Source organism: Mus caroli, chromosome 5 (assembly GCF_900094665.2).
Source record: "Mus caroli chromosome 5, CAROLI_EIJ_v1.1, whole genome shotgun sequence".
In the NCBI taxonomy this organism is placed as follows: domain Eukaryota; kingdom Metazoa; phylum Chordata; class Mammalia; order Rodentia; family Muridae; genus Mus; species Mus caroli.
Genome location: NC_034574.1, coordinates 7,420,230 through 7,433,572, shown reverse-complemented (window position 1 = coordinate 7,433,572; position 13,343 = coordinate 7,420,230).

The window sequence follows — 13,343 nt, the reverse complement described above, 5'->3', positions numbered from 1 at the left end:
CACACCAGGATCTCAGGGTCTCAGAGGAAGCTTGACTGCCAAGAACATTGACACACCCAGGATCTCAGGTTCACAGGAGCCCAGAATCACAGGTTCACAGAGAAAGCTGGACTCTGAGGAGTCTGGAATCAACCTGGATTATAGGAAGGAAAAGCCCCAATCAGATGTATTGAGGGCAGCAAGCACGAAAGATAATCAAATGGTGTGAAGCAAGCATAAGAACAGAAGCAACAGAAACCAAGGTTATTTGGCATCATCAGAACCAAACTCTCCCACAGTAGCAAGTCCTGGATACACCATCACAACAGAAAAGCAAGATATGGATCTAAAGTAACTTCTCATGATGATGATAGAGGTCTTTAAGAAGGAAATAAATAACTCACTTAAAGAAATACAGGAAAACACAGGTAAACAGCTAGAAGACTTTAAAGAAAAAAACAAAAATCCCTTAAAGAGTTAGAGGAAAATACTGCCAAACAAGTGAAAGAATTGAACAAAACCATACAGGATCTAAAAATGGAAGTAGAAACAATAAAGAAATCACAAAGGGAGACAACTGTGGAGATAGAAATCCTAGGAAAGAAATCAGGAAACATAGATCTGAGCATCAGCAACAAAATACAAGAGATGGAGGAGAGAATCTTAGGTGTAGAAGTTACTATAGAAAACATTGACACAAAAAATGAAAGAAAATACAAAATGTAAAAAAATCCTTCCTCAAAACATCGAGGAAATCCAGGACACAATGAAAAGACCAAACCTATAGATAATAGGAATAGATGAAAATGAAGATTTTCAACTTAAAGGGCCAGCAAATATCTTCAATAAAATTATAGAAGAAAACTTCCCAAACCTAAAGAAAGAGATGCCCATGAACATACAAGAAGCCTGCAGAACTCCAAATAGACTGGACCAGAAAAGAAATTCCTCCTGACACATAATAATCAGAACAACAAATGCACTAAATAAAGATAGAATATTAAAAGCAGTAAGGGAAATAGGTCAAGTAACATATAAAGGCAGGCCTATTAGAATTACTCCAGACTTCTCACCAGAGACTATGAAAGCCAGAAGATCCTAGACAGATGTTATACAGACACTAAGAGAACACAAATGCCAGCCCAGGCTACTATACCCAGCAAAACTTTCAATTACCATAGATGGAGAAACCAAAGTATTCCATGACAAAACCAAATTCACACAATATCTTTCCAGGAATCCAAACATTCAAAGGATAATAATGAAAAAACACCAATACAAGGACAGAAACTATGCCCAAGAAAAAGCAAGAAAGTAATCCTTCAACAAACCTAAAAGAAGACATCAACAAGAACAGAATCCCAACTCTAACAAAAACAAAACAAACATAACAACAAAAAAAAAAAACAGGAAGCAACAATTACTTTTCCTTAATACATCTTAATATCAATGGACTCAATTCCCCATTAAAAAGACATAGTCTAACAGACTGGCTACACAAACAGGACCCAGCATTTTGCTGCTTACAGGAAAGCCACCTCAGGGAAAAAGACAGACACTATCTCAGAGTGAAAGGCTGGAAAACAATTTTCCACGCTGGAAAACAATTTTCCACGCAAATGTTCCAAAGAACCAAGCTGGAGTAGCCATTCTAATATCAAAAAAAAATCAACTTCCAACCCAAAGTTTTCAAAAAAGACAAGGAGGGGCACTTCATACTCATCAAAGGTAAAATCTTCCAAGGTGGACTCTCAATTCTGAATATCTATACTCCAGATGCAAGGGCATTCACATTCATTAAAGAAACTTTAGTAAAGCTCAAAGAACACACTGCACCTCACACAATAGTAGTGGGAGACATTAACACATCATGCTCACAAATGGACAGATCCTGGAAACAGAAACTAAACAAAGACACAGTGAAACTAACAGAAACTATGAAACAAATGGATTTAACAGATATCTACAGAACATTTTATCCTAAAACAAAAGGATATAACTTCTTCTCAGCACCTCATGGTACCTTCTCCAAAATTGAGCATATAACCGGTCACAAGACAGGCCTCAACAAATATAAAAATATTGAAAATATTCCATGCATCCTATCAGATCATGGACTAAGGCTGATCTTCAATAACAACATAAATAATAGAAAGGAAACGTTGACATGAAAGCTGAACAACACTCTACTCAACAATAAATTGATCAAGGAAGAAATAAGAAATAAATTAAAGACTTTTTAAAGTTTAATAAAAATGAAGCCACAACATACCTAAACTTATGTGACACAATGAATGCATTTCTAAGAGGAAAACTCAGTTCTGAGTGCTACCAAAAAGATACTGGAGAAAGCACACACTAGCAGCTTGACAGCACAACAAAAAGCTCTAGAACATAAGGAAGCAAATTTACCCAAGAGGATTAGATAGCAGAAAATAATCAAACTCAAGGCTGAAATCAACCAAGTAGAATCAAAAAGAACTATACAAAGAATCAACCAAATCAGGAGCTGTTTCTTTGAGAAAACCCGAAAGATAGATAAACACTTAGCCAGATTAACTAGAAGACAAAGGGACAGTATCCTGATTAACAAAATCAGAAATGAAAAAGGGAGACATAACAACAGAACCTGAGGAAATCCAAAGCATCATCAGATCCTACTCCAATATGCTAAACTCAACAAAACTGAAAAATCTGGATGAAATGGACAATTCTTTAGACAGAAACCAGGTACAAAAGTTAAATCAGTATCAGATTAACAATCTAAATAGCCCCATAAACCCCAAAGAAATAGAAGCAGTCATTAATAGTCCCCCCTCAAAAAAAAAAAAAAAAAAAAAAACCCAAACCAAACCAAAAAAAAAAAAAAAAAAAAAAAAAACCCAAACAAAACCAAAAAAAAAAAAAAAAAAAAAACAGGACCAGATAGGTTTAGTACAGAGTTCTATCAGACCTTCAAAGAAGACCTAATTCCAATTCTTCTCAAACTATTTCACAAAATAGAAACAGAAGGTACTCATTCTATGAAGCCACAATTACTCTGAAATCTAAACCACACAAAGACCCAACAAAGAAAGAGAACTTCAGACCTATTTCCTTTATGAATATCAATGCAGATATACTCAATAAAATTCTCACAAACCTAATTCAAGAACACATCAAAACGATCACCCATCATGATCAAGTAGTCTTCATACCAGGGATGCAGGAATGGTTTAATATATAGAAATTTATCAACATAATTCACTATGTAAACAAACTCAGAGGAAAAAAAACCCACATGATCATCTCTTTAGATGCTGAGAAAGCATTTGACAAAATCCAACACCCATTCATGATAAAAGTCTTGGAACGATCAGGAATTCAAGGCCCATACCTTAACATAATAAAAGCAATATACAGCAAACCAGTAGCCAACATCAAACTAAATGGAGAGAAACATGAAGCAATCCCACTAAAATCAGAGACTAGACAAGGCTGCCCACTTTCTCCATACCTATCCAATATAGTACTTGAATTCCTAGCCAGAGCAATTAGACAACAGTAGGAGATGAACTGGATACAAGTTGTAAAGGAAGAAGTCAAAATAACACTATTTGCAGATGATATGATAGTATATATAAGTGACCCTAAAAATTCTGCCATAGAACTCCTAAACCTGATAAACACCTTCAGTGAAGTAGCTCCAGAAAATCAAATAACCCTATTAAAAATGGGCTACATAGCTAAACAGAGAATTCTCAACTGAGGAATACCGAATGGCAGAGAAGCACCTGAAAAAAAATGTTTAACGTCCTTAATCATCAGGGAAATGCAAATCAAAATAACCCTGAGATTCCACCTCAGAACAGTCAGAATGGCTAAGATCAAAAATTCAGGTGACAGCAGATACTGGATAGAATATGGAGAAAGAGGAACACTTCTCCATTGCTGGTGGGATTGCAAATTTGTGCAACCACTCTGGAAATCAGCCTGGCGGTTCCTCAGAAAATTGGACATAGTACTACGGTATGATCTAGCAATACCTCTTCTGGGCATATACTCAGAAAAAGTTCCAACTTGTAATAAGAACACTTGCTCCACTATGTTCATAGCAGCCTTATTTATAATAGCCAGAACCCAGAAAGAACCCATATGTCCCTAAACAGAGGAATGGATACAGAAAATGTGGTACATTTACACAATGGGGTACTGCTCAGCTATTCACTAAAAAGTGAATTTATGAAATTCTTAGTCAAATGGGTGGAAATGGAGGATATTATCCTGAGTGAGGTAGCCCAGTCACGAAAGAACACACATGATATGCACTCACTGATATGTGGATATTAGCCCAGAAACTTAGAATACCCAAAATACAATTTGCAAAACACAGGAAACTCAAGAAGAAAGACAAAAGTGTGGATACTTTGTTCCTTTTTAGAATTGGGAACAAAATACCCATGGAAGGTGTTATAGAGTCAAAGTTCAGAGCAGAGCCTTAAGTAAGGACCATCCAGAGACTGCCCCACTTGGCCATCCACCCCATAAACAACCACCAAACCTAGTCATTAAGCAGATGCCAACAAGAGCCTGCTGTGATCCTGATATAGCTGTCTCCTGCAAGACCCTGCCAGTGCCTGGCAAATACAGAAGTCGGTTCTCACAGTCATACTTTGGACAGAGTACAAGGTCCCCAGTGAAGGAACTAGAGAAATGCCCAGGGAGCTGAAGAGAACTGAAGCCCCATAGGAGGAACATCGGTATGAGCCAGTACCCTTTAGCTCCTTGGTATTCTACCACCAATCAAAGAAAACACATGGTGGGACTCATGGCTCTAGCTGTATATGTAGCAGAGGATGACCTAGTTGTTCATCAATTCGAAGAGAAACCTTTGGTCATGTGAAGGCTCTAGGCCCCAGTATAGGGGAATGCCAGGACCAGGAATGGGAGTGCGTGGGTTAGGGAGCAGGGGGAGGGGACAGGGGATAGGGGGTTTTCAGAGAGGAAACTAGGAAAGGGGATAACATTTGAGACGTAAATAAAGAAAATATCTAATAAAAAATTTTAAAAGTGATAAACTAATGTCTTAAAGTTTATACTATAACTCTATGATGAAAGCATCAAATCTGGGATAAAATCTCTATACATCTTCACCAGGGCTCCTACATACAGACACTCAATCCCACAAAAAAGTAAATCTGTAACATTTAATCCTCATGAAAGAGGAAACTGATAGATAAATGTTCTTATATTTTTGACTTGAGCTGTTAAATATTCATTAGACTAACACAGTTGTAAGGAACAAGCTGGCATTGTCTTCTTTTTACTTCTGGGTTTCCCTCCATATGCTCCCTTGATTCCCAGGGTCATGTTCTTAAATGAACAATTTGTCTGTTATCTTTTGTTTCTGCTACTATTTTCAGAGACATTAAGACTAAGAGATATACAAAAGTCCTCTGTACCATCTATTTCTCTAATGGTAATTGCATTACAGATATAACAGTTTCCAGTTAGCATTGTTGGGAGATCCTCAGCTCCTTTCTTTAAGAGGATCTGTCAATGTCTGTGCTTGATGAAAGCCTGGAAGTGAATATTCAGCAACCCCTTCTTGGTCTGTGGCTTAATGGGCATAGTTCTATGATATTAGGCACTTGGAAGACAGTAAAGAGTCAGGTCAACATGGCATTATTAACAAGAGCCAAATTCAGGCATTAGTGTGTGGCAAAGTGAATCTGAACAGCAACATTTGGCAAGAGCTGCTCCTCTGGGTTTATATAAATGAAACTGGATAAGCTTTTTATTCTCCCATCAGATATAAAAACACACAGAGTTCTTCCATTTGATCACCTGATATCATATGCTTAGTCTGTTTTATGAGTGCTACTATCATGAAGGAAGTCCAAAGTAGTACATTTTGATCACTGCTTTATCTAATTGTATTGCATGTACTTAATATACATTGATGTTGAGTTACTACGTAAGAGTCAATGAGTGTTGTGTTTTTAAGGAAGCCGCTGTTAAGTCTTCACTTTGTTCAAAATGAAGAGGTTCAAACAGTGAAGATTTCCTAGAATATCTCCCAGGAAGTAGATGCATAATTTTGTAAATGGATACATGTAAATGTATCCAATCTTTGCTGATTGGATACATTTAGCAAGAATACTAAGGTGGTGCTTATTTCCTGATGCTCTTAAATATGACGTCAGACTAGCCGCAGAAAGGTGGGATATTTTGCTGCATCTTTATTCCTATTCCTCTTCTTCAATATTATGTGTGTACAAGGTGCTTGGTTGCAAGGCAAAAGTGGCTGTAGGTTGCTTTCACGGTAGCCCTGGTAGCAGTCCTTCTTCTTTAATGCTACTCAGTGCTATATTATTCATGGAGATGGTCCAGGAGGCATTCTCCAAGCTTACTTTTTCAGTGCTTATAATGGGTCCCTAAGTGCTTAACTCTCTGTATCAAATGTCTTACTGTTTCAAATACCCAAAGTGGTTTCGATTTCTTCCTTGATCCTTGATAGATGCACCAATTTGGAGAGACCCGATACTAATGACATAACAAATAGTGGGATTTCGTGTATTTGAGGGAGTACCATCCCAAAGATTAATAACACAGAATGGAATGCATGCTCAATATAAATTTATTTATTAGAAAAACACCACATTCCAAATGCATTAGCAAAAGGAAGAAAATCAAGAATTAAAATGGAACTCTGAGCTTCTGTTTATTTTTAAAGAGCTTAGTCAAATTAAATACATTTAGGGACCAGGAAAGATATGGCACTAAAGTTTCAGGTCCCCTAAGTGGATCTAAAAACATAAAATATAGCTTTCTTGAAAAAGAGACATTTGGATTTTATCTGACTTCAATTAAAAATATGAAAAGAAAAACATACCTAACTGGTTAAATGCATTTATACTCATATCTGTCTTATATTCAAAGACCTTTAACCTACATCATGCTAGGATGGGAAGATGTATGCCTCACATAAAAAACTCAAGTCTTTTTTGAATAGATTTACATAAGTTAGGTTTAGTTGATGATTAGACAAGAAAATTCTATCAGTCAATAAAATCAGAGGCCATCTATCAGTCAACAAGTGCAGATGCCACACTCCACATGATAGCTCAGTCAATTCTACATCAGAATCAATAATCAAATTGACTAAAACACACACACACACAAACACACAAAAACAAAACAAAACAAAACAAAACAAAACAAAAAAACAAGTACAACCTTCAGCTTAGGCCCCTTGGATGTAAAAGCTGAGTTCAGAACAACACAAAGCTAAAAGTATTTTATAGTTTAAACATTGACACATTGTTTTGTAGTTCTGTACTTTTTCCAACATAGTTGTGTAGTTCTCAAGAATGAACTTTGTACCTTACAACTATATGTTATTAAGTCAAAGAATGTACCATCCTGAGAAAAGCTAAACATTCCAATGACACTTACTGTGTGTCTTTCTGAATATTACCTCTTTGATGATTTATTTTGAAAATAACCCTAAAATGGTACTGAGGCATGTCTTATTATTTGGAATTAAGGTAAGAATTTAAAAATATATATATTCCTTAGTTTTGGTGAGCAAAGAAAATGCTAACTTTGGAATATATTTCCAATCATATTCTATTTTTCCCAGATCAATGTGGATAAGCCCCATATTCACCAACAACCACTGACGGCAATAGACATTCCAGATGTTATGAAGATCTACTCCATCATTTGGGAATCAACTCTTACCACTGCACCTGGCTAAAGAACTATTTTGGTTATGCATTGTTTATAGATTTGTTTCCTAAATGATGCTTTGCATGATACAGAATTTATAAATTGTAATACAATGATCCTATATAGGTCATTAACAAATGCAGTTTTAAATGAAACCAAGTGTCTAGATACAAAGCAAACGAAGTCTCAGTGTCAACAAACCTTACATTATTTCTAGTACAAATCATTTGGGGAAGAAATTGGGACAAAGGTGAAAATGTCAAGCAATTTCTTCAGACATTGTGAAAATAACTAGCACAGAGAAAGAGATGTTGAAATGTAGGGAGCTGGACTATATATTGAAAAGTATTTTTCTGCTGCTCTGGCTTCATTAAATATAACTTCTATGCTTAATTGTTTACAGGTTTAAAAATGTATGAGGGTTCTGTTGTTTTAGTTGTTTATACTAGTTATTCTCTTAATGCACTGATTACATGTTTACTTTATACTACTGAGAAGAAATTAAAATAAACATTCCATATTGGAATTTTTAGTATCTGCTGTTATCAGGTCACTTCAATAACTGCCAAAGAGGATGGGAATGAATACATTCTAAAGTATTTTTCTTCCATTTGAGATGGAATTGAAAGCTCTAGTGGTGGTTGTTGTATCATTGGATTGACCTTCTATTCAGAAGGGATGAATAATACATTAATTCCTGGAAGACAGACAAGAGGGATTTTAGCAGATATCAGTTCCAGGTGATGAAGTGTTCCATTTGCCTCGTCTGTTAACTCCCACAAACACACGTTCATGACAGCATCTACCTATTATTTCACATTTTTGTAGGCATCGATTGCCAGGAATTGCTTTCATTGAAAAGAAAAAAATATAACAAAAGAAAAAAAAAATTCAGGCACAAAAGCACAGTGTCATTTTCTCACTTTATCTTTTGTTCCTTGTCATCATACAAGGAATAATGTGATTGAACAAATGCTTTTTCTTTTAAGTCAATATTTTTTCAAGAAAATTTATCATTTGGCATATGGCTTTGACTTTGCTTGTCAGTTCACAGTCTTTCCTTCTTTATTTCATCTTAAAAGTAATGTTTTACATAACTCACAAAAGAAACCTGGTATCTTCGGCCTCTTTCTTTGTTCCACTAATAATTTCATAAACATCACGTAACACTCCCCGATTCTTGTCCTTGTCATTACTCTGTCCCTTACAAGCTGCAGCTACCCCTTCTCTAACTTCACAAAGATTCCCTTTTCCAAAGTCAACAGTGCATAATTAGTGAACAGCTAAAATGTTCAATTTGCAAATTTCTTTTCTTAAATTCTGACCTCCTTAGAGTTTAGCTTATTCTACATTAATTTAGCTCCTCTATAATTTTCATATTCATATTCTTCCTCTGTCCCTTTTCTAGTGCATTTCTCCTAACTCATTCCATGGAAATATGTATTCCTTTGTGGGTTTCATATACTTTATCATATAGCTATCTATTCTAACATTTTTAAGCTATTCTAACATGTCTGAAAATTATGTAGCTCAGAACAAACTTTTAGTTACTGGGGTAATATTTAGTTAAAATATAAACAATTCAACCTGAATGATGCACAGGCTTCTAAGATCAATATATTTATTGTCTGTCTTAATGTTTCACATGTGTGGTCAGCAAATTTTTGTAATGAAATCAATCATCACTTCCCTTTTCTGTAGTTTATCTATTTCCTGGGGGTGAGATCAAATCCAATGTCTGTGTTGTACATAATGGTATTATTGACACTGAGATGGGCAGATTTTGCATATGTTAATTTGATAGCACTGAGAGCCTTATATCTGGCTCCAGAGGATGGGGTTGGAATCAGAACTTTGAAGCATGAGAAAAATTCAAAGTAACAGAGACTTTGGTGATCTGAATTTTAATATAGAGGAGGAAAATGAGGGCAGTGCATAAATCGTTGTTGACACCCAATAAGGTTTTGGGGACAACTCTACTCTGTGAGAACTGAATTGTGCCAATGTCTGAATGAACAATGACAGATTTTTTTTTGTTGTTCCCAGAGCTTTCACTTCAGAAGATGATGAAGTGGCACCTTGTATTCTTCTTCTTGGTAATTTGAGAAGAAAAATGGATATGCAGTGGAAAGTTTCATGTCAACAATAGAAAATAAAAGGAAGGCACAGAGAGAGACCTTGGAATGAGCAATAGGAGGGAAACAAGAAAGGAAGATGGAAAGAACATGCTAAGTATATAGAGAAAGGTTTTGCTTTGTTTTCTTTTGGCTTGTTTGTTCCTACATTTGTTTATTTTCCCAGCAAATATTAAACATGCTAGGCAGAATTTCAGATGTGGACCTACAATGACATTTTCAAGGACGCTAAATCATCTAGGTAAGGTTATAAAAGGCAAGGGTTCAGTAGCGAGCCTTGGAAAGAAGTTCACTCTTCCACCTGCTTTCTCAGTGTGCTCACTGTTTTACTATATCATTTACTAAATGGGGATTTTAATAGTAAGACCAGTATCCTAGGATTATTTGAAAATCAAGGGTGCTCAAATGCAGAAAATAATTGGAAATGAGTACATGTTCCGTAGAAAATCTGAAACATTTCCCCCCTCAAGCGAAGTGGAGTAACTCACCTATGACTCTAGAACTCCAGAACTCCAGGCAGAAGAATTGCCATAAGTTTGATTTTAGCCAGAGCTATGCAGTGAGAACCTGTTTGCTTTGGCTTTTGCTTTCTTATAGACAGCAGCAACAACAAAGGAAGCATGTTAGATACAATTTTCCATATACTGGGGAATAATGACATCAAGTGGAAGCATATACTTCATGCTCAGAAGTCCAGCCTATGATCTTGCTTAGAGCCCATACTCTGTTCCTAAATATTGAACAGATAATTGTGGTATAGACACTTTTTCCACTTAGCATGGTAATAAAACATTTCCTCCCATCAAAACTAAGTTTGATCTATATGTTTCTAGATAGGCTGGGACCTTTAGAAACCTCAGTTGAGAATTTTGGAATTCACAATAGGGAAGGAAACCAAATAACAATGATAAATGACAGACATTCAAGTTAAACTTGTGTGTTGTGGGAAATATTAAAAGTCTCCGTGCTACTCTGGGCACCGGTGGGCCACATGGCTCCAGTGTGGTGTTCTTATCTCAGCAGACTCTCTGTTCCCGAGCTCCCAAGACATCTCCACCTGACTTGCTTGATAGGTCGTTGCCACGCCAGACCCATGCAATGACTGCCCACCTTAAGGTTAGCTGTCACAATTCCTAGTAAACCAGTAAAATCAAAACTCTAGAAGCTTATTATTAAGCAGTCAGATTTATATATCAATAAATTCTCAATTCACAAGATGCCCATGCAGTAATTTCATAGTCAATTGATAATGATAAAAGCTGCCCACCTAGATTAGGCAAGTTATCCCAGCTATTCTATCACTATATGATATTATGACTACATGTGGCTATTTAAAGCCATGTGGAATTGGGATCATCTTCTCCATCCATCTTTCATCTTCCATTTTTTCCCTTCTCCTTTGTCACTCCCTGTCTCTGCAACTCTTAGCTCTGCTCCCCTTTTCTTGTCCAATCACAGACTTCTTGTATTAATAATTAAATTAATTGGACAGGGATAATCCTGCTACACTTGTATAACAATTTTAGCTGTGTAACAAATAGCTTTCCATGGATTAGGAATAAAATACTTTACCTGATATGCTAAAATGCCTGGATCTTGTACTGTCTACAGGACTAAATAACACTCACTGTATAGATATAAATTACTCTTTTATATTAAGTTCATGCATCAATGATTTTCAACAACTCCATAAGCAGAAGTCCAATTTCCCCAAATTCCATCTTCACTGTCAAGTCACATCCCTTTGGCTTTTAATACAGATCAATCTAATTTGTATAAATTTGTTTTTTAATAAAATTATCATATGAAATTATAGAAATCAATAAATATAACCCTGAGGATGTATAATTATTCTAAGAGATAATTTAATAATTTATACTACTTAAACATGTGATATGATTAAGGCATGTCTATGGCATGTCGATATGGCTTCACAGGCTCAAGAAAACTTAGTTTTCCTAAATTGTACATGCAAGCTGGTATAGAGTTTGACAAGGTTTCATATCCACATCTACATATTATAAACTCCCTTTGATTAATCGATTCATTAAAATATGGCTCAAAGGATGCAGTATATTATTGAGCAATTGGGTTGAATATTATTTTCATGTGTTAGACTAGTCTTTCAAAACATTGGTATATATGACATGTAAAAAAATGAATATATCTTACTTTTAAATTTTAATTTTAGTCTAATAGAGCACATTCTTTATATTTTAGTCTAATATAAAGAATGTCCACAATGTGACAAAGTTGAATTTGGAAACAAAAAATTTCCAATAGTACCATTCTGTTGTGGATGGGCCTGGTGCTGTTTGTATTTTGATGCTAATTCTGCTCTCCTGGGAGGGGCTGTGGACAAGGAGTGAGTCATGTAACCAGATGAGTTCTTGTGAACCAATCCCCTAATGTATAAAGGAGTCAATTACTGGGAGAGTGTGACAGGACTCCCAGGTTGGATGGAGGAAGAGAGGAAGCAGGAGAAAGTTAGGTCTATTGCACAGGGATAGCAGAGGACAAGATGTGGCTAACAGTGTCTCCCGGTTTCAATGGCAGATCCATCAGGATTTGCCACCAGAGGATTTAGATTTAATAAGGTTTTCAAGATTAGGATTTTAGCTGCTGAGCAGAGAATGAGTTACCGTCATTTCTGTGTGGTGTTTTCTTCATGCAGCGGCTTGTTCAAGAGAGTAAGATATGGTGGCAAAGCATAGGTTTGCCTGAGGTGCACCACAAAGGTCGTGGGGGTTTGGAGCACTGGGTTGGCATGGTAGCGATCTGCCAGTGGGAACCTAGTGAGCTCGGTGGAAAGATTTTAGAGCTCTTTTTTGTTGGTTTTGTTTGTTTGTTTGTTTTTGTTTTTTGTTTGTTTGGTTGGGTTTTTTTGAGACATGGTTTCTCTGTGTAGCCCTGTCCTGGAACTCACTTTGTAGACCAGGCTGGCCTCGATCTCAGAAATCTACCTGCCTCTGCCCCCCTAGTGTTGGAATTAAATCTCCGTGAGATACAAACAGGTCGGCCATTGCCCATCAGTGCATAGCTGGCCAGGCCACAATGACAGAGAATTACAGGCACAAGTGTGAGAACATGTCGGTTCGTTTTTAATATTTCGCACAACACAATTCATTTTTCAGAGTAAAAAATTAATGTTGAAAATGAGGTAATTAAACTATTTTACAAACCTTTAAATAACTCACAATCCTCTTGGTAACTAATTTTCCTATTTCATTAATTCTAGATGCTATTCAGTGTGAATGAGAATGTGTTCTATGTTTTGAGTTCTTAATTAGGGTTTCTACTTTTAGAAGGCCATTTAAGATTTAATGAGATCCTTTCCCAATCTGTTGGTGGTCTTTTTGTCTTACTGACAGTGTCTTTTGCCTTGCAGAAGCTTTGCAACTTTATGAGGTCCCATTTATCGATTCTCGATCTTAGAGCACAAGCCATTGCTGTTCTATTCAGGAATTTTTCCCCTGTAAATCAGATAGGGGACTAATATCCAATATATATAAAGAA